A 23,352-nucleotide genomic window follows, 5' to 3' on the forward strand; every position below is an offset into this window, starting at 1 on the left:
AAAAGATACAATCAACAATATGAAAAGGCAGCCTATGGAATGGAAGGATATCTTTGCAAACCATCTATCAGATAAGGGATTAATAAAATAAATAAGGAACTCATACAATTCAAGAGCAAAATAAAAGCAATCTGATTTTAAAATTGGACAGAAGAACTCAGTAGATATTTTTCCCAAGAAGACGTACAAATGACTAACAGATAATTGGCATCACTAATCATCAGGAAAATGCAAATCAAAACCACAGTGACATATCACCTCCACCTGTCAGAATGGCTATTATCAAAAAGACAAGAAATAAGCTGGGGCTGTGAATTTCACCACTTGCGAGAGCGGTATGTCAGACAGTTTGGGTTAATTTAGTAGGTATCGATTTCCTTGACTGCACCTTTGAAACTTGTTTCATCTTCTTCTAGCCATGGCTTTATTGTTATTTTCCTTAATCCTCATTATTTCCTTTTCACTGACCTGACATACTGAATTAATGTAAATTAAATGTGTTTATGATGTAACTCCACTGTACACCTTACATTCATATTATATGAGTAGTAAAGGATGAAAGGATATATGCAATCTGTATGTATGTGCTGTATTTGGGTATTTTCTTAAAAACTAATTAATAGCTAGCTTATTTATGATTATTAGTTTAATAAGCTTCTGTGTGGCAGAAAAAATTTAGATTTAAAGCTAACAACTAAATCATGGTTTTGGGTTAGGATCTAAATATACAGGTTTAAAGCTTGCTGCAAACTCTCAGAGATATATTTTGATAGACGTGTTACTCCATGATGGAAACAAGCAGGAACTAAATAATCAAATGTCATCAACCAAAAATGACTGAAGAATCAAATGTTGGAGATATTTTTAGATGTTTTTGTTACTAGCTATTTTGAGTTCAATGAAAACAAAGAACAACAACAACAACAACAAAAAGACAAGAAATAGCAAGTGTTGGTGAAAATGTGGAGAAAAGGGAACATTTGTGCACTGTTGGTGGGACTATAAACTGGTGCAACCACTATGGAAAACAGTATGGAGTTTCCTCAAAAAAAAATTAAAGATACAATTACTAAATGATCCAGCAATCCCACTTGGGGATACAGATTTGAGGAAAATGAAATCAAGATCTTAAAAAGATATCACCACTCCTAGGGATATATATCAGTGAGAAGCTCTTGCACATGTGAACCATTACAATATGAACAGGATTGTAAAAGCAAGCAGAGTCATCCCAAATTAGAAAGTATTTAACAGGTAAAATGGAAAAATATGCTGTGGTAGAATCAAACAACAGAAATACTCTACAGTAATGCAGACAAACAAGCTAGAGCTACGGGCAACACTGGTGACTCTTACAGAAGGTTGAACAGAAGAAGTAAGGTATAACAAAGTAAATCTATGATTCCATAGGTCCTATTAATATGCAACTCAAATATAAGCAAAACTAAATTGTATTGTTCAGAGGTATAAACATAGGAGATATGACCATAAGGCAAAGCAAATAAATGGTTACCATGAAATTCAAGAATATGATTGCATACAAACTGGAGTAAGAGGTTTTGAACTTGAAAGAACATGCATATTCTTTCTGGGGACCTGCAATTTTCTATTTCATAACCATTGCATTCACGTTTGCGTTATAATACTTTGCTAAATTGTATATCTATGTTTCATTTACTTCTTTGCACATATACTGTGTTTCAAAATAAAAAGTTTAAAAATTGTGTATTACTTATCTGTTGTACAGAAATTGATCACAAAATTTAACAGTTTAAATGAGCAAATACTTATTATCTCACACCCTTCTGAAGGCAAGGCTTTAGGGAGTGTCTTAGGTGGGTGGCTTTGCTTTGGTGTCAAGTCATCGGCCAGGGCTGTGGTCATATGAAGGCTTGACTGGGGCTAAAAGATCCACTTCTATGAAAGTTTACACACGTCTGTTGGCTGGAGGCCTCAGCTCCTTTCCATGTAAGCCTTTTCATAGGGCTGCCACTTTATCACATACTATTCATTAAAAGGAAGTCATTAAAGCCCAGTCCATGCTGAAAGACAGAGGAATTTACCTCCATCTCTTCAAAGGAATGGTATGAAAGTATCTGTGTAATTAAAATCACCATAAGTTTTATAGAAAGTCTACTATAAACAAATTCAATGTAGAGCAGCTATATTAGGGAAAGTATCTGCAACATCTATGAAAGCAAAATGATTGAATCTATTATAAATGAGGAAATGAAATGAAACACAATGAAAAAGACAAGACATTCTCATGAGACTGTAAGAGGAAAAATACAAACATTGCTAGTGAAAAAGAAAATCTGAGTTTCCTGTTTTGGGGGGGAAGAAATACCACAATGTATTTTAGCATGAAGACTTCAGCCACTTAACATATGAATGATTTATTCTTAAAGGGGACCACCATGAATCAAATATGTATGGAGATCTTTACTTCACAATATTTGTAGAAGTAAAAAGCTAAAACCAATTAAATGACCAATAAATACAGAAAAGTTTGAGTAAATTATGACACATCTGTGCTGTGGAAACATTTTTAAACATTCTACTGACAAAATACTGTACATACAGAAAAATGCAGTATTGCATGTCTAAAGCCCCCCAAAATATCACAATCTGGTCAGACTCATGAAGTCAGCATTCTAATCAAGAAAGAGAACAATACTGGGACCCCCAAAGCCCTCTCAACTTCCCTCTAGCCTGGACCTCTCAGGGTAGCCACCATCCTGACATCTGAGAGCACAGATTAGTGTTGCTTTGTCTTGTACTTTGCACACATGAAATCAGATCGTGTGTTATGTGGTATACTACACACAGCTGACCCTAGAATGCACTGTCTTGGACTGTGGGTCCACTTATATGTGGCTATATTTCAACAGTAAATAGTACAGGACTACATAGTCTGTGGCTGACTGAATCTACACAAGCAGAGTAACCATGGATACAGAGGGCCGACTGTAAGTTACACACAGGTTAACCCCTGTGTTGTTCAAGGATCAATTGTAGTTTTAATTTCCTTCATGTTGTCTTTGTCAGATTCATCCATATCACATGCAGTTATAGGTATCTGATTCTCATTGCTGCGTAGTAGTTTAGTGTGTCTCAATTTGTTTACCCACACCACTGTTGACAGATATTTATAGTTTCCAGCTTGGGACTATTATGATTAATGCTATGAATATTCTAGTGCATGTCTTTCAGTAAGTATATGTGCATATTGGTGATAGATATAGACCTAGGAGTAGAATTGCTGGGTCATAGGGTATGCATGGGTTTGGCTTAAGTACACTCCACCAAAGAACGTTCCAAAGTGGTTGGACCAATTTATGCTCCCATCAAGAGTGTATGAGGTTTGCTATTGCTCCACATTCATGCCAATACTTGCTTTTTCCATCTTTTAGATTTCAGCTATCAGGTGTGTATCATGAAGTGGTTCTCATGTTTTAGCCTAGAAGTAAAATTGTTTTTTCTTCACATTTAGGTATGCAATCCATATGGATTTGGTTTTCACGTATGGTATAAGTTAAGGGTCAAGTCTCATTCTTTCTTTCATATAGATATTCAATTGACCCAGCACCATTTGTTGAAAAGGTTAGCCTTTACCATACTGTTTTGATGAGTGTAGCTTTGTAGCATAGTTTGAAGTCAGGGAGCATGATACCTCCAGCTTTGTTCTTCTTTATCAAGACTGTTTGGCTATTTAGGTCTTTTGTGTGGAAAAGTATACTGTGTTAATGTACTGGAAGAATTAATATTGTTGAAATGACCATACAATCAAAGGAAACCTGCAGACTCAATGCAACACCTATCAAAATACCAATGGCACTTTTCACAAAACTGCAACAAAACATTCTAAAATGTGTATGAAAACGCAGAAGATACTGAAATAAGGGAAACCCCCAAATTCATTCTATGAGGCCAGCATTACCAAAACCAGATAGTCTTTACAAGAAAACTACAGACCACTATCTCTCATGAACACAAATGCAACAATCATCAACAAAATATTAGCAAATCAAAACCAACAATATATGAAAAGAATTATACACCAAGACTATGTGAGATTAATCCCAGTTATGCAAGGTTGGTTAACATTTGGATATCCATTAGTGCAATCCATTACATCAGCAGCTAAAGAAGACAAAAACCACATGATTATATCAGTGCATACAGAAAAATATCTGACAAAGTTCAACATTCATTCTTGATAGAAAAACTCTCAGCAAGTTAGGAATAGAGGGGAACTCCCTCTCAACTTGATAAATAGCTACAGTGAACTGATCTTGATGAATCACAAAAGTACAATGGAGAAAAGATAATCTCTTCAACAAATGGCAGTGGAACAACCAGACATCCACATATTAAAAAACCTAAGAGTCTAGAGACAGACCTTATACCTTTCAAAAAAAGTAACTTAAAATGGATGATAGATCTTAATGTAAAATGCAAAATTATAAAATTCCTAGGAGGTAACATAGAAAAAATTCTAGATGGTGTTCGGTATGGTGATGACATTTCAGATATAACACCAAAGGCACAGTCCATGAAAGAAAGAATTGATAAGGTGCACTCATAACAACAACAACAACAACAAAGTTCTTCTCTGTGAAAGACACTGGCAAGAGAATGAGAAAACAAGCCACAAACTGAGAGAAAATATTTGCAAAAGATTTATTCAATAAAGGACTGTTATTCACAATATACAAAGAACTCTTAAAATTAAATAACAACCTGATTTAAAAATGGGCAATAGACCTGAACAGATACCTCACTGAAGAGGATAAACATTAGAAATTAGCATATGAAAAAATGCTCAACATTATATACCGTTAGAAAGTTGTAAACTAAAACAACAGTAAGATACCACTACGTACCTATCAGAATGGCCAGACATCTGTAACACTGAGAACACCAAATGCTGACAAGGATGTGGAACAACAAGAACTTTCACCCTTTGCTGGTGGGAATGCAAACATGGAACAGTCACTTTGGGAGACAGCTGGACAGTTTCTTAACAAAACTAAACATGCTCCTACCACACGATCCAGCAATTGTACCCCACGGTATTTACCCAAAGGAATTAAAAGCTTGTGTACCTGCACAAGGATACAAAAACCTGCACATGGAAGTTTATAGCAGCTTTATTCACAATTTCAAAAACTTGGAAGCGACCAACTTGTCCTTCATTTGGTGAGTTAATAAGTAAACTGTGGTACATCCAGGCAATGTAACATTATTCAGCACTAAAAGGAAATGAGCTCTCAAGCCATGGAAAGACATGGAAGAAACTTAAATGCCTGTTACTAAATGGAAGAAGACAATCTGAAATGGCTGCATACTATATGATTCCAATATATGAAATTCTAGATCAGGTACAGTTACGCAGACAGTAAAAAGATCAGTGATTTCCAGGGGTTCAGAAAGAGGGAGGAAGAAATAACTCTGTGGAGCACAGAGGATTTTTAGGGCTGTGTAACTAGTCCATATGGTAGTATAATAGTGATACATGTCACTATACATTTGTAAAAACCCACAGAGTGAACCCTAATGGACTTTTGATGTAGTGTACCAATGATGTATTGATTTAGATTGATTATCCAATAACATACAAATGTACTCTCTGGTACAAGCGTTGGTAGTGGGGGAGGTTGTGCATGTCTGGGAGCAAGGGGTAACTTCTGTATTTTCTGCTCAATTTTGCTATGAACAAAAAATAAAAACAAAATAAACACAGCCTCTTAAGAAAATATTTTTAAATAAAAAATAGAAAAAAGGGACAATCCCCTACTCATTTTTGAGGCCAGTATTAGCCTTAAAAGACCTTGTAAGAAAATTACAAATCAGTATCTTATGAAAATAGACATACAATTTTCTAGTAAAATTATAGCAAATTAAATCCAGAAATTTATAAAAGGAATACTACATCACAAACAAGTGGTGGGGGCAGTTTCTTATGATGCAAACCTAGTTAAAGAGACATCACTGATGTAACCCATTGTATTAACTGACTAAAGGATGATGCAGCAATTTTTTTCAGTAAAGGACAAAACAGCAAATATTTTAAGCTTTGTGGGTGACATACACTTTTTACAGAATATTATTCTTCTTTTTACAATCCGTTAAAAAATGTAAAAAATGTGTTTTAGCTTGCTGCCTCTACACAAACAGCCAGTGGGCAGGATTCGGTCTGTGGGTCACAGTATGCTGATCCCTGGACTAAGAAAAAATCAAAACCACATGATTATATCAGCTGATGGAGAAAAGAAACCTGAAACTTTCAAAATATATCCATCATTAAAAACTCTAGCCAATTAGGAATACAAAGGGACTTCCTTAATCTGATGAAAGGCATCTACAGAAAAAATCTACAGCTAACATCATACATAGTAGTAAAAGATTTAATGTTTTATCCCAGAATCAAGAACAAAGCAAGGATATAAAACTTTTACCACTCCTATTCAACATCCTACATTGACCAGTCAGTACAATAAAGCAAGGGGGAAGAAAGCATAGAAATTGGAAAGGATGACATGATCATGAAAGTAGAAATCTCCAGAATCTATAAAAAGTTGGAATTAGTAAGTGAATTTAGCAAAGTTGTACAATAAAAGTTAATGTACAAAAATTAAATTGTAATGTATAGAATATTAATGAAAAATAAGAAGCCAACTCTTTTTTTAAATACCATTTACAATAGCTTCTTTTTTTAAAAAAGGAAATACCTTGATACAAATCTAAGAAATATATGCAGGCGCTGTATACTTAAAACTAAAAAAAGCTAACGAAAGAAAACAAAGGATGTCTGAAAGTCTAAATAAATGGAAAGACAGATCATGCTCATGGATTGAAAGACTCAATAGAGTTAAAATATCAATTCTTTAATAAAACAAAAAAAAAATCTATAGATTTAACCCAACTTCAATAAAAATCCCAGTATTACCTATTGTGTATATTGACACATTAATTTTAAACTCTATACAGAAAGTGATAAGAACTAGGATAGCAAAAATATTTTTGAAAAGAAGAAAATCTGATTTTAAGACTTACTATAAAGTGACAGTTACAACACTCAAGATAATATGATACTGATGAAAGGAAAGACATACAGATCAATGGAACCAGACAGTTCATGAATCCACACAAATACAGGCTTTTCTACTGAGGTAAAACTACATAACATAAAATTCATCATTTTAACCATTTTTAAGAGTACAATTCTGTGCTATCTTTGGAACTAAGGTCTGTAGTAATTTCCTTACTTTCATTTTTGATTTTAGTAATTTGAGGCCTTTTTTTTTTTTTCTTTCTGATCACTCTAGCTAAGGTTTTGTCAATTTTGTTGCCCTTTTAAATGATTTTGGTCCATCTATTTTCTCTCTTCTCTTTCTATTCTCTACCTCCACTATAATCTTGACTATTTCCTTCCTTCTACTCATTTTGTGTTTAGTTTATTCTTCCTGATTAATTGACTTGAGATATTTATTTTTAACATGGGCATTTAAAACTATACATTTCTCTGAGTATATACTTCATTGTATCATGTAAGTTTGGGTACAGCATGTTTATGTTTTTTGTTTTCACTTGTTTTAAGGTATTTTCTAATTTCTCTTGTTTTTTTTGGGGGGGGTCCATTGGTTGTGTTGTTACTGTCGACATATTTGTGAATTTCCCAGTTTTTCTTCTGTTATGTCAGGGACACTTTCATGGGAATTTCTCTATTTCCTTGGGCAGAGGAAGGAATTCGTGAGTAGACCAGAAAAAAGCAGAACAAAGTGGAATGGATTCTGACCACCTATTCACAGAGCTACTTGTCTTCAACATTAAATAAGTTTATACTTTATTTAAATGACTCTCTCCAGCAATGACAGTGACAACTACAGAGAAACTTAAGTATTTATCCTACAATAGGGGAGAGAGAAAAAGACCGAGTAGAGAGGTAATAATGTAGCAGAGAGAGGGGTGGGATAACAGAAGAGGATAAAAGATAAGGAAAAAAATTACAATCGTGTGGAAATTTGTATGACCAAGGTGACATTGAAGATAATTTGGCAAAAGAATGGTTATGCTAGGGGTTTTAAACACTGGCTGTGCATTTCACTCAACTTGGGGAATTTATCAAATAATTTCCAGGCCTTCACTCCAAACCACAGACCATGAAAAAAGGAAAAGACTGAAGACTTGGGTTTATAACAAATTTTTAATGCAGTTATTCATCCAAAGATACCATTTTCAAAAGTGAACACGGAAGCCATGAGTTCAACTTCTAGGAATGGTTAAGCAGGTAATTTTAAACAATAAACACACTGAGAACTACTATAAAAATGATGCAAAATCTTTTAGTCTGTTGTAAAGCATCAGAGAACTAATAAAGAAGGACATTTTAAGCTACAAACCAGGAGCCTAACATTTGCTGCCTTTTTTTCCCTAGAAAAAAAGAACTTACAAATTCTATGAATGGCAGCAGAAATCCTGAGAAGATAAGCAAGGAACTGATACATTAATGGAACTAAGGTTTAAAAACCATGTGTTCAAAGCTTCACAAAGAAAATGGCCCTTGTAAACCACACACAGAATACTGTACACAATGGATTAGGGTAAATGGAGAACAGACCAGTTTACACAGGGATGGAAATCCAGCTTTTAATCGTGTCAATCTCCTATTTGATTAAGGAGATTAAGGATTACTTTTGCATAAGCATCTTTCCAGAATCAGTTAGAAATCCAAATTACCTATACATTTGTTTCAAAAATGATTTTCAGTATTTAAACAAAAATAACCAGGTATGTGAGAAGACAACATCCAAAAAAACCCAAAAATGAACAAACAAAAAGACCTCTGAAACAAAAGCAGAGGTACAGACAATGAAATAAATATACATGCATATAAAATAAATGTCTTTAACATTACCCAAAGAATTAAAATATAAGATTGTCATCTAGGGCAGAGAATAATAAAGCACAAAAAGAATCAAACAGAATTTCCAGACTTCAAAAATGTAACTTAGATTACACACTGGTAAATGAGTTTCACTGCACATTAGATACAGAGAAAGAGAGAATGAAGTGTTCTAGAACACTGCTTCTCAAGGACTGGGCAAATCTCAGCAACATATCCATCAAAAAGAGCTAAAAATACATGCAGATTTTAAGGCTCCATCCCAGAAGCACTAAATGAGAATTCTGAAAGTGGACCCAGGAATAGATTTTATCAAGTCCTGGTGATGGGGATTCTGGGAAGGCTTTGATGGGAAATTGTGCTTAACTTCAGTCAATTTCAGCTCTTAATATACTAGCACAATTATCCATCACTCACCTGCAACCACATGGCCGGCAGCTGTGCACATGCTCTTGGAGCAGCTTGCACACACCTTGTGGGAGCCAGGGTGAGAAAAAGGACTCTGTACTACAAATATTAGGGGCCTGTGCTTTGATCGCTGATTACTGCTTCCGATCACAGAGGTGCAGTCAAACAAGACAGCAGCCATTTTTTTTGCACCTAACCTCACTGTTGCAAGCCCTTTCCCCTCCAGATGAAGTGACTTCCATGGATCTAAAGGGCCAGTACCCCTTTTTCTCCCTCTATTCATTGTTTTTCTTTTCCCCTTTTAAGAGCCAGACTTTAAGACATTCAAAAACAACGTCAAATATGGGGGTAACTAGAAAAGTCCAGTAAAAACTGCAAGATTAGAAGACCTGAGAAGAACTAAAGTTTACACCTCAGGCTGATCCTTAGCTCAAAGATAGTCTAAAACAAGCAATAATAATAATAAACAGAACAATAATATAAAAAGAAAAATGGGGGAGGGAGAGAATCTGATACTCCAAGTTACCACATTATTAGTTTCAAATAGCCAGTGTTCAACAAAAAACTGAAAGGCATAAAATAGACAGGAAAGTATGGCTCATTCAAAGAAAAAAATAAAGTTAACAAATTATCCCTGAAAATGACTTGGTGGCAGATCTACTAGACAAATACTTTAAAACAACTATCTTAAAGATGTTCAAAGAAATAAAGATGTGGAGAAAGTCAAGAAAATACTGTATGAATGAAGTGGAAATATCAATATAGAGAAAGGAAACCTAAAAAGAGACCAAAAGTAAATTATGGATCTGAAAAGTAAAATGGATGGGATGAAAAGTTCACTGGAGGGATTCAGAAACAGACTTGAATAGGAAGAAGAAAGAATCAGTGAACTTGAATAGAAGACAGTAGAAATTATTGAGGCTGAGGAACATAAAAACAAGATCAAGAAAAGCAAACAGAGCCTAAAAGACCTATGGGACACCAATGAAAAGACTAACATATGCATTGTGGAATCCCAGAAGGAGAAGAGAGAGAAAAGGGCAGAGAGAATATTTGAAGAAATAGTGGCTGAAAACTTTCTAAACTTGAAGAAACTCCTGAGTATAACCATCCAGGAAGTTCAAGGAACTTTAAGAGACCCGTAATAAAATCAGAGACCCACACTGAGAAACACTATAATCAAACTTTTGAAAGACAAAGAGCAAGTCATGAGGGGAGTAAGACAGAAGTGAATCAACACACACTAGAGATCCTCAGTAAGATTATCTTCAACTTTCTTATCAGAAACTCTGGAGTGCAGAAGGCAGAAAGCCTTTATTTAAAGTGTTAAAAGGAAAAACAAAACAAACAAACAAAAAAAACCCTCAACTCATAATTGTATATCAGGCAAAACTGTCTTTCAGAAATAAGTGAAAAATCAAGACATTCCCAGATAAACCAAAGCTGAGTGTGTCTTTAACCACTAGACTGGCCCTGAAAAAATGCTCAAGGAAGTCTGCAAGGTGAAATAAAAGGACATTGGACAGTAACTTGAAGCCATGTAGAGAAATAAGGATCTCAATAAAGGTAAATACATTGACAATTACAGGAGCCAGCAGTATTTTATCAATGGTGTATAACTGGACTTTCTGTTTTCTACATGACTTTAAAAATTAGAATGTTTAAAGAAAAAAGCAATTACAATGTGAAAGCTAGTATTACTGTAACTTTGTAACTTCAGATCTTGTTTTCTACATAATTCAGGAGACTAATGCATTTAAATCATTTGTCTGGGTGCAAGCAATGTATAATAATGAAATTCTGTGATATCTACAACCAAAAAAGATGAGGATGGAGTTGTAAAGGAGCATAGCTTTTGCACATTATAGAAGTTGAGCTACTATAAATTCAAATTTGAGTGTTGTAACTGTGTGATAGCCCCCCTTGGCAACTACAAAAAATACCTACAGATTATAAACAAAGAAAATGAAGAAGAAATTTAAATATTTCACTACAAAAAATCAATTATATACAAAAGGAGTCAGGAATGCAGAAAATGAGGACCAGAAAAGTTGAATGGCATATGGAAAACAACAGTACAGTGACAGCAATTACCTTTAAAGGTAAATAGGTTAAATTCTCCAATCAAAAGACATAGATAGGTAGTAGAGATAAAAGTACATTACCCAACTACATGCTGTCTATAAGAGACTCACCTGAGATCTAAAGACATAAGCAGTTTGAAAATAAAGATGGAAAATTATATTCCTTGCAAATAGTAATCAAAAGAGAGCAGGAGTGGCTATACTTACATCAAACTAAATATACTTTAAATGAAAAAACTTTATAAGAGAAAATAAGTGACATTAGATATTAATAAAAGGTTCAGTACAGCAAGGAGATGTAATAACTATAAACAATTACACACTTAATAATAGACCACTGAAATATATGAAGCAAAAACTGAACTGAAGGGAGAAATAAATGGTTCTATGGTTCTACAATAATAGCTGGAGATGTCAACAGCAGTGAAGGACAGAACCACCAGACTGAAGACAAGTAAGGAAATAGAGAACTTAACCCAATAAACCAATAGAACTAATACATATACACAGAACACTCCATTCAGCTACAATAACATACACATTTTTCTCAAGTGCACCAGGGACACACTCCAGGACAGAATATAAGGTAGGCAACAAATCAAATTCCAAGATTTTAAAAGCTAGGTATCATACAAAATATATTCTCTTACCACAATGGAATGAAGTTAGAAATCAGTAACATAAAGAAAACCGGAAAATTCACAAAATTGTGGGCGTTAAAGAATATGCTTTTAAATAACCAGTGAATCAAGAAACAAATTATAAGGAAATTAGAAAATATTTAGAGAGAAATGAAAACAAAAATACAACATACCAAAACTTATGGAATACAGCAAAAGTGGTGTTAAAAGAGAAGTTTGTAGCTATAAAGACTTACAATAAATAACAAGACATTTCTCAAATCAATAACCTTACTTTACACCTTTAAGAAACTAAAAAGAACAAACTAAACTTAAACCTAGCAGAAGGAAGAAAATGCTAACGATTAGCGTATAGGTAAATGAAATAGAGAATAGAAAAACAGAGATAATCAATGAAACCAAAAGTTGGTTCTTTGAAAAGATCAACAAAATTGACAAACTGTTAGCTAGATGGACTAAGAACAAAACATAGAAGACTGAAATTGCTAAAATAAAAAATGAAAGCGGGGTCAATACTATCAATTCTCCAGAGAACCATGAACAATTTTACAACAACCAACTGGATAACACATATAAAATGGAGAAACTCCTACAAACACAAAACCTACCAAGACAACTTCATGCACCAAAAAACACGGTCTGGAAAAGTCAGCCGTGATGGTGGTGTAGAAAGACCCTGAGCTCCCCTCCTCTCATAGGCACTCCAAAATTTAAACTATTTTTAGTTTTAGTTTAAACCTATCAAAATTAACAGAGAAGTTTGTAATAGTATATGCCTATATTAAGAAAAAAGAAAGATCTGAAATAAACAATGTAACTTCACACCTGAAAAAACTAACACAAACTACAAAGTTAGAAGAGGGAAGGAAATAGCAAAGATCAGAGCAGAATTAAATAAAACAGAGATCAGAAAAACAATAGAAAAAATATCCATAAAACTTAAGAGTTGGTTTTTTGAAAAGATAAAAAAAATTGACAAACCTTTAACTAGACTAATAAAACATAGAGAATACTCAAAATAAATAGAAATGAAAGCGGTGGCATTACAACTGATAATGCAAATATCAAGAGATATAGGAGATAACTATGGACAATTATACAGGAACAATTAAATAACCTGAAATGAATAGATAATTTCCTGGAAACTACAACCAACCAAAGTGAATCATGAAGACAGAAAATCTGAACAAATCTGTAATGAGTAAGGGATTTGAATCATTCATCAAAAACCTCCTAACAAAGAAAAGCTCCAGGGCCAGATGGTTTTCTTGGTGATTCTACCAAACATATAAAGGAGAATTAAGGCCAATCCTTCTCAGACTCTTCCAAAAAATTAAGAGGAAGGAATGCTCCCAAACTAATTTTACAAGACCAGCATTACTCTGATATCAAAGCCAAATAAGGCCACCACAAGAAGATAATAGGCCAATATAGATGCAAAAACCTCAACAAAATACTAATGAATCAAATTCAACAGCACATTTAAAGGATCATATACCATGATCAAGTGGGATTTATCCCTAGGATGCAAGAATGGTTCAACATAAACAAATCATTACATGTGACAAACATCAATATAATGAAAGATACAAATCATATTATCATCATAATAGATGGGGGAAAAGCATTTGATGAAACACAATATTCTTTTATGGTTAAAAAAAGAAACCTCTCCATAAACTGAATATAGAAGTGATACGGGCCATATTCAATAAGCCCACAACTAAAATCAGGCTCAAGGGTGAAAGACTGAAAGCTTCTGCTCTAAGATCAGAAACAAGGCAAGGGTGCCCAGAGTGGCACCAATCATATTCAATTTAGTATTAGAAGTCCTACCCAGATAAATTAGTCAAGAATAATAAACAAAAGGCATGCAAACCAGAAAGAAAGGAGTAAAGTTGTCACTGTTTGCAGATATTCTGGATTTTCTCAAACTCCACTAAAAATGTTAGCACTAATAAAAAATATTCAGTAAAGTTGTAGGATACAAAATTAACATACAGAAATCAGTTGTATTTGTATACATTAGCAACCAAATACCCAAAAAAGAAATAAAGAAAACAATCATATATAATAGCATCTAAAACAATTAAATAGTAATAAATTCAAGGAGGTGAAAGATCTGTATATTGCAAAGTAGAAGACTTTGATGAAAGAATCTGAAGAAGACACCAATGAATGGAAATATATCCCATGCTCATGGATCAGAAAAATTAACACTGTTAACATATCCATATTAACCAAGGCCATCTGTAGATTCAATATCATTCCTATCAAAATTCCAATGGCATTTTTCATGGAAATAGAACAATCCTAAAACTCGAATGGAAATCACAAAGACCATGAAAAACCAAAGCAATCTTGACAAAGAAGAGCAAAACCAAACGTATCACACTTCTTGATTTCGAACTTTATTACGTTATAGTAATCAAAAGAGTATGGCATGAAACCAGACACACAGATCAGTGGAACAGAGTGGTCAGCCCAGAAATAAACACACACACATATAGTCAATTATTATTTGTGACAAGCATACTCAATGGGGAATAGATAGTCTCTTCAAATAATGGTGTTGGGAAAACTGGATAATCACATGTAAAAGCTGCAGCTGGACTCAACTTACAACAGTCACCAAAAAAAATTAATTCAAAATGGATTAAAGACTTAAACATAAGACCTGAAACTGTAAAACTCCTAGAAGAGAACATAGGGTAGAGCTCCCTGACATTTGTCTTAGTGATTTTTTCAGATATGACACCGAAAGCACAAACAACAAAAGCAAAAATTAAAAAGTGGAACTACATCAAATGAAAAAGCTTCTGTACAGCAAAGAAACAATTCACAAAGTGAAAAGGCAACCTATGAAATGAGTCATATTTGTAAATAAAATATCTAATAAGGGGTTAATATCCAAAATACGTAAGAAGTTCATCCAGCATCATACAATAGGAAAAAGCACAAACAATTCAAGTTTACAACGGACATAGGGCCTAAATTAAGTTTTCCAAAGAACACATATAAATGGCGAACAGGTATATGAAAAAAGGTTCAATATCAATAACCATTAGTGAAACACAAATCAAAACCACAAGAAAGCCATCACTTCACATCTTTTGGAATGGTTATCATCAAAAAGACAAAAGATAATAAAAGCAGAGAAAAAGGAACACTTATAAACTGTTGGTGGTGATGTGAATTGATACAGTCATTATGGAAAACAGTAAGCTCAGAAAGTTTAAAAAGTCTAATGCATGTAGGCATATGCATGACTGGGATGAGCTGTAGATCAGAAATCGACACACTGTAACTGATGGTACTTCAATTTAAAAAATATTTAAAAAGAGAACTACCATATGATCCACTTGTCCTACTGCTGGGTATATCACAAAAGGAAATGAAATGAAATCACTATCTTAAAGAAATATCTGCATTCCCATATTCACTGAAGCATTATTCACAATAGCAAAGATAAGGAAACAATCTTACTGTCCATCAACTGATGGTTAAAAAAGATGTGATTGATACACACACAGAGATATCAAGGATATGCAAATACACACACAATGGAATATTACTAGGCCATACAAAAGAATGAAATATTGCCTTTTGTGCAACATCGGTTGACCATGAGAGCATTATGCCAAGTGAAATAAGTCAGAAAGACAAATACTGTGTGATATCACATACATGGCCACGCGACAGCACCACAACCGCCTCCGGGGCAGGCCATGATATGAGGGCCGGTAGAAAGTGCTCCCGGGCCCTCCGGCACCCTCCCACATCCCGGTGCTGCATCCGCTTCCCCAAATGGGTACCAGAGGCAGCCAAGAAACAGTGTTCACGGACTAGTAACGTGGGGGGGTGGCACCACGAACCACTAGGGCAGCCGGCACCCGCCTCAGGGTCCTAACTCAAAGCGTGGCCCGGGCCTGACCCACGCACCCCCAACCCGTGCGCCTCTCCAACTGCGCAGCTCAGGCCTCACCCGCCGGCTCCAGGACATGCGCAACGCCACAAGCGCCCCCTTACCCGCCCGGCGTTGGCAGCGGAGGTGACAGTAAATGGCGGACAAGTCCCCGGTCCGCCTTCCTCTACGGGAGCTGGTCCGGGAGCGCCCGGTTCCCGCCCGGCTTCCACACGCTCTGGGTGGGCTCCCGCGTCCGCGCCTATGTGCGTAAGCCCGTGCGCGCCCCTCCTCCTCCCGCCGGAACCACGGACCCTTGGGCTGGGGCTCTCGCTCTACAGGAGCCTGTGGATTTGCTTCAAAGCCCCCCGCAGCCTATCCTGGCCTCTGTCTCTGCTGGCCCAGATACGCGCGACACGGTTTACAGGGCAGCCTGTCCCTCGAAGGCGGGCGGTGTGCTGAGCGGGCTGGGGGGAGGCGGTGGCGGGATTGGGGCTGCCCCGTGCGAGCGCTGGGATCATGCAACGATTCCACGCTGTCGCCGATGCCGCCAGGCACCCTGACGGCACAGCCTCGCCTCCCAGGAGCAGGTTGAAAGCGAAACGTGCACCCCACAATCACGGGGAAGCAGAGTTTGCCCTAGTCCACGGGGGAATTGGTAACAAATCCAAGAGCTCGCACGACGCAGCCCACCCCACCGCAGCGGCTCCGCGACAGCAACTCACCCGCCTCCCGGGGGCAGGCCATGACCTGAGGGTCGGTGGCAAGTGCTCCAGGGCCCTCCGGCGCCTTACCACCTCCCGGTGCTGCATCCGCTTCCCCAAATGCGTACAAGAGGCAGCGAAGAAACGGTGTACAGGTACTACTAACGTGGGAGGTGGGTGGCACCCGCCTCAGGGTCCTAACTCACCACGCGGCCCAGGCCTCACCCGCCGGCTCCTTGACATGCGCACCCCCACCAGCGCCCCCTTACGGTGGCAGCTAAGGGGATGGTAAGCGGTGGCCCAGTCCCCGGTCCGCCTTCCTCCTCGGGAGCTGGTCCAGGAGCGCTCTGCTTTGCCTGGCTTTCACAAGCTGTTAGTGGTCTCCCGCTTCTGCGCGTGCGCGCCCCTCCTCCCCTCGCCGGATGCGCAGACCCTGGTGCTGGGGCTCCTGCTGTTCAGGTGGGCGAGTGGGGTGGAGCGTTTCCGAGCCGGGCCCGGCGGTGGGGCGGTGGGGGCGGTTGTGCGATGGGGCGGTGGGGGCGGCTAGGCGGTGGGGTGTGGGGGCGGTTGGGCGGTGGGGCGGTGAGGCCGGCCCACCTCCCTGCCCCTCATGCCATCTCTCCTCTCTGTACCCAATGCCCCGACCCCGCTGCCGATCAGATTACTGCACTCAACCGGAACCACCACCGCCCTGGGCCTGGCCACACCCCCCACCCCTACTCCTCCTCCCCCTCACCTTTACTGCCCCCCACAGCCCGGGCCATGCCCTGTCTCCAGCGTGATCCCCAAGACAGGGCTCCTTCTCACACCGAGGTCCCCGCCCCCACACTCCACCTCGCTATGTACTAACCTATGGCCCCCACTCCCCACCTCCCTAGGGACTAAGCTATGGCCCCCCACACCCGAAGCTCACCCCTCATGCCTCAATACAGAACCCCCAACATCCAAAGATGGTCCCCCTCACCTCTCAGCTAAGTCAATGCCACTCGGACTGGCCCCTTAACCCTCAGCCTATCCCCCAACCGTGGGATTCCCCCCTCAATCCAAGTGCATCCCTACTCCAAGCTGACCCCCTCACCCCGTGGATGGGGCTGGGATGCCCGGGTTAGGGTCACCATAGCGACTGCCGCCAGCCAGCGGGGGAGCGGGCCTAGTGTGTGGCTGCACAGCTAGTGTCCGAGGCTACAGGGCTCTGCAGGCTGGGCTGGAGTCGGTTCCAATTCCCACCTGGGCACCCTGACCCCTGCGCCCTGTGACTCGTCTGAGCCGGCAGGTCAGGGTGGACCCGGGCTGCTCGCCACTGGCCTGTGGGCTTGTTGGTTGGTCCGGATTGTGATCTGGAGCCCTAGGGCAGAGGCACTGGGCACGTGGATCTGCGGTGGCGCGGGAGGCCTCGCTGGGGAGATAGCAGGCGGTGGGCTGTGTGCATGGCCTGGGCTCAGCCCAGGTGGGTGCAGGGGCCGTGTTCATTCGCCCTGGAGCAGAGGGAAGAGGAACGAGAGAGTTAAGTGTCCATGTTAGAAGCCAACGGCTGGAGAGCCAAGCAGGCAGCTGTGCTGGCCTGGCCACCTAGCAACCCGCCACCACAGTGGCCCCTTGCATCCAGGGAGACTGTTTGGCCACTGATACATCCCCTGCCCGCCTCTCCCCCTACCCATATATAGTTTACAGGCAATTGAAGGCACTTTGACCAGTAATTTTAGTCATTGATAATTATTACTTTCTCTGTGGGATATCAGGTCCACAGTTAGGGGGAACCTGGCAGGGCTCCTGCGGGAACCCCAGCCTGGGGCAGAGGGGGACCCATCCATTCACATTCTTTTTCCTCTCACCAAAAGGCACTGTAGTAGAAAAGGACAAATGTGACTCCATTAGACCTGTTTATTTGCTTTAACCGTGTGCCCTGTTTTCTTGGTTTAGTCTTGCTTGCTCTGCACCTTTTGTAAAACAATGTTGCCTTTAGCCTGAAATAGACAGGAGAGCCTATTCTTGGGGCTCTGACCTTTAAGGATATTAACACTTTTGCACTCATATAAAGATAACAAGTTTCAGAATAGAAAATAACATTTGTTTTGTTGGAGGTTTTCACAGGGGCATCATGACCTGACCCACATGGATGGCTGCAAAGGATTCCAAGAACAAAGAAATCCTACACCAAGAAGTTTGCAACAACCAACCACACCCCTTTCCCTTTTTAGTAGAAAAGGAGCCTGAACTCTGACTTGGGGAAGATGGTTCTCCAGGACATAAGTCGGCCATTATCTTGGTCTGCAGCTGCATTAATAAGCAAGTGACAGACCAGGAGAAAATCTTTGCAAAATATAGAACTTGTTTCCAAAATATATAAAGAAGCCCTACAGACCACTTTTAATGAAACAACCTAATTTGAAAAAATTGGCAAAAGGAAAAGATACAAATCACCAATAAGACTTGAAAAGTGCATATAACATCATCAGGGAAATTAAAATTAAAACCAAAATGGCTACTACTACACGCACACTAAGATGACTGAAACTGAAAACAATGACAATACTAAGTGATGGCGAGAACACACAGAACGCTCACAGGTTGCTAGTGGGAGGGTAAAATGTTGCAAGCTTTGGAAAACAGCTGTGAGGTTCTTATAAAGTTAATAAAATTCCTACCTATGTACCATCAATTCCCTAGGTATACACCTGAGATTAACATGTGTCCACAAATATTTGTATGAGAATGTTCACAGCAAACTTACTCATAAGTTGATATGAAGTTAATATTTATAATTCATATTATTTATTCATGAGCCCCAATGGAAATAATCCAAATGTATGTCAAAAAGCAAATGAGTAAACAAACTGGTGTATTGAGACAATGGAGTACTTACTGCTCAGTGACAGGAAGGAATGCACCACTGCTGTATGCAACCACGTGGGAGGATCTCCAAATTAAGCTGAGCAAAAGAACCCAGACACGAAATCATGCTTGCTGTATAAAATTTCATTCATATAAAGAGTCAGACAGACAAAACTATTTTATGGGTTTGAATTTCAGAACAGTATTTTCCTGTGGGAACGGGAGACAACTGGAGAAGGACAAGAAGGAACTTTCTGGGATGAAGGGGAAAATTCTATTATCTTGAAAACAATGTGGCTTAGATGTATGTGAACTTGTCAAAAGACTTTGTGTTATATACTTAAGATATGTGCATCTCACTGTATATAAATTGCATATTAGTACAATTTTTTAAAAAAGGAAATTTTATCTACATGTGGCTTGTTCTAAGACCACAGTTCTTCCTGAAAACAATGTCATTGAAAGCTCAGGGAAGTTGCTTTGTTTACTTCTGTCAAGGCTTTTGGTTTGCACTGGTACCTGATTTGACCATATTTTATACAATCATTTAACACATATTTTTGAAACATTACTGATTGTTTCTCTAAGGGATTAGACTTTTGTCACAGTTTTCTACAATTTGATAAACAACAAACCACTCTTGTCAAGAGTCCGCTCAGTAGCAAGGGGTATTTTTAGTGAAGTTTAGTCCTTTCCTGAGGCATTAAGTCCTCCGCACATATCCTGCAGCTCAGTACTAACTCTCGGCATTAAAGCAGAATTTTCCATGTCCTTGGGCTTGGACAGCTGTTCTCACCTCTATATTTTGGGTTGTACTTTGCCCACAATCTGAAACAGTTTCTCATTCATTCAACAAATATTTACTGCACAGCTTTCATGTGTCAGGTGGTAGGTGGCTGTGTGCAGGGTGGTAGGCATCCAATGCTAAGGAAAAAAAAAAGATTTCACCCCTCTTTCAGTTTACAGTCTGGAGTATTTGGGCTCAGACTGCAATCAAATAATCACATATGAATGTGTGCAAGTAGAACTGTGAAACAGCACAACATATGCATTGGGAATAAGAGTGAAATGATACATGAGAGCACTTATTAAGTGGATCTCATTTGCAAGGTAACCAGCAGATTTTGTCTGATGAGATAAATTTTAACTGAAATCAAGAGGTTTTGTAAGAGCAGACTGGGCAATACAAATGAGGTGGTGTGTGGATGGGTTTCAGGCAGAGGGAGAGGCATGTCCAAAGTCCTTACAGCAGGAGGGAGCATGGCATTATATAGGAGCCAAAATAAGGCCAAGGTACTGCTTAGCAGAGAGCACAGGACAAGATGAAGCTGGAGTAACAGACATGCTGAATATTTTCACCTTTGTTTCTAAACAGTAGGAAGCCATGAAAGGGGCATAATATGTGCTGGGGGAGGAAAATTTTTAAACAGAATCGGATTTTGAAAAAATTGCCACTGTTCTTCAAGGTTGTTCCACATACAATAGTATTGTCTTGTACTATTGCTCACTTGTTCAATTACCTCTACACTATAAATTGTTTGAAACTCTGGAAATTCTTATTTCACCTTAATACTCTGCCATCCTAACAGTGTACTAGGGGTCCAATGTATTTACTGTTAAATCTATGAAAAATTAGGGGGAAAGGTACTGATTTATGCCCCTCTAATAATCAAACACAGGATAAGTCCGAGCATGCCCATACTTGGGGCAGTGAGCTTTGCAGTGAGAATGGAACATATGGCTGTGAGGTCAGTTACCTCTTGGAAGAGATCTGTTGGCTTCCCAACAAGCCATGCAGGCAGGACGACCCTAGGACTGTCATCTAATTCCAGTTCAGTTTTGGATGTCTGAGATTTTAATTTCTGGTACATCCAGGGGAAATCAGACTTTGGGGAGATGACTTACAGTAACCAAACACAGAATCAACTGATTTTTTAAAATATATTTTTATTGAAGTACAGTCAGTTTACAATATTGTGTCAATTTCTGGTGTTTAGTATAATACTTCAGTCATACAAAAACATATATATATTCATTTTCATATTTTTTACCATAAATTATTACAAGATATTGAATATGGTTCCCTGTGCTATACAGTATAAATCTGTTGTTCATCTATTTTATATATTTAGATAATATCTGCAAATCTCAAACTCCCAATTTATCCCTTCCCACCCCCTTCCTCCCCTGGTAACCATAAGTTTGTTTTCTGTCTGTGAGTCAGTTTCTGTTTTTATAAATAAGATTGTCTTTTTTTTAAGATTCCAAATATAAGTAATATCATAGGTATTTTTCTTTCTCTTTCTGGCTTACTTCATTTAGAATGACATTCTCCAGGGACATCCATGTTGCTGCAAATGGCATTATTTTATTCTTTTTTATGGCTGAGTAGTATTCCATTGTATAAATATACCACATCTTCTTTATCCAGTCATCTGTCGATGGACATTTAGGTGGTTTCCATTTCTTGGCTATTGTAATTAGTGCTGCTATGAACATTGGTGTGCATGTGTCTTTTTGAGTTAAGGTTCCAACCTCTATATATATGCCCAGGAGTGGGATTGCTGGATCATATGTTAAGTCTATTTTTAGTTTTTAGAAACTGTTTTCCATAATGGCTGCACCAAACTACATTCCCACCAACAGTGTAGAAAGGTTCCCTTTTCTCCACACCCTCTCCAGCATTTATCATTTGTGGACTTTTTAATGATGGACATTCTGACTGGTTTGAGCTGATACCTCATTGCAGCTTTGATTTGCATTTCTCTGATAATTAGTGATAGTGAGTATTTTGTCATGTGCCTTTTTGGCATTTGTATGTCTTCATTGGAGAATTGCTTGTTTAGGTTTTCTGCCCATTTTTGGATTGGGTTTTTTGGTTATTATTGTTGTCAGTAAGTTGTATGAGCTGTTTATATATTGTGGAGATTAAGCCCTTGTCAGTCTAATTTTTTGCAAATATTTTCTCCTATTCCATTGGTTGTCTTTTTCTTTTGTTTATGGTTTCCTTTGCTGTGCAAAAGCTTTTAGATTTAATTAGGTCTTATTTATTTATTTATTTTTGTTCTATTGTTATGTTTTGTTTTTCTTGGAGGAGAGGGTAATTGGGTTTATTTGTTTGTTTATATATCAATGGAGGTACTGGGGATTGAACCCAGGACCTTGTGCATGCTAGGCAATCACTCTACCACTGAGTTATACCCTCCTTCTCATTGGTTTATTTTTTATTTTATTTCTATTGCTTGGGTAGACTGTCCTAGAAGAACATTGCTGAGATGTATGTTGGATAATATTTTGCCTATGTTTTCTTCTAAGCAGTTTAGTGTCTTGTCTTATGTTTAAGCCTTTAAGCCATTTTGAGTTTATTTTTGTCTATGGTGTGAGGGAGTGTTCTACCTTCACTGACTTACATGCAGCTGTCCAGTTTTCCCAACACTATTTGCTAAGGAGACTTTCTTTACTCCATTGTATATTCTTACTTCTTTTGTCAAAGAATAATTGACCAAAAGTTTGTGGGTTTACTTCTGGGATCTCTATTCTGTCCCATTGATCCATATGTCTGTTTTTGTACCAATACCATGCTGTTTTGATTACCATAGCTCTGTAGTATTGTCTGAAGTCTGGGAGAGTTATTCCTCCTGCTGCATTCTTTTTCTTTAGCATTGCTTTAGTAATTCTGGGTCTTTTGCGATTCCATATAAATTTTAGGATTATTTGTTCTAATTCTGTGAAAAATGTCCTGGGTAATTTGATAGGGATTGCATTAAATCTGTAGACTTAATGGGCAGTATGGCCATTTTAACAATATTAATTCTTCCAATGCAAGAACATGGGATATCTTTCCTTTTCTTTAAGTCCTCTTTAATTTCCT

General features: G+C 38.2%; 1 pseudogene; it reads right to left on the minus strand.

Moving 5' to 3' along the window:
• LOC123616999 (inner nuclear membrane protein Man1-like) overlaps window positions 1–23,352 on the minus strand; it is an 82,296-nt pseudogene that overhangs the window by 19,716 nt on the left and 39,228 nt on the right.

The sequence above is a fragment of the Camelus bactrianus genome, chromosome 20 (assembly GCF_048773025.1).
Source record: "Camelus bactrianus isolate YW-2024 breed Bactrian camel chromosome 20, ASM4877302v1, whole genome shotgun sequence".
NCBI classification, from domain to species: domain Eukaryota; kingdom Metazoa; phylum Chordata; class Mammalia; order Artiodactyla; family Camelidae; genus Camelus; species Camelus bactrianus.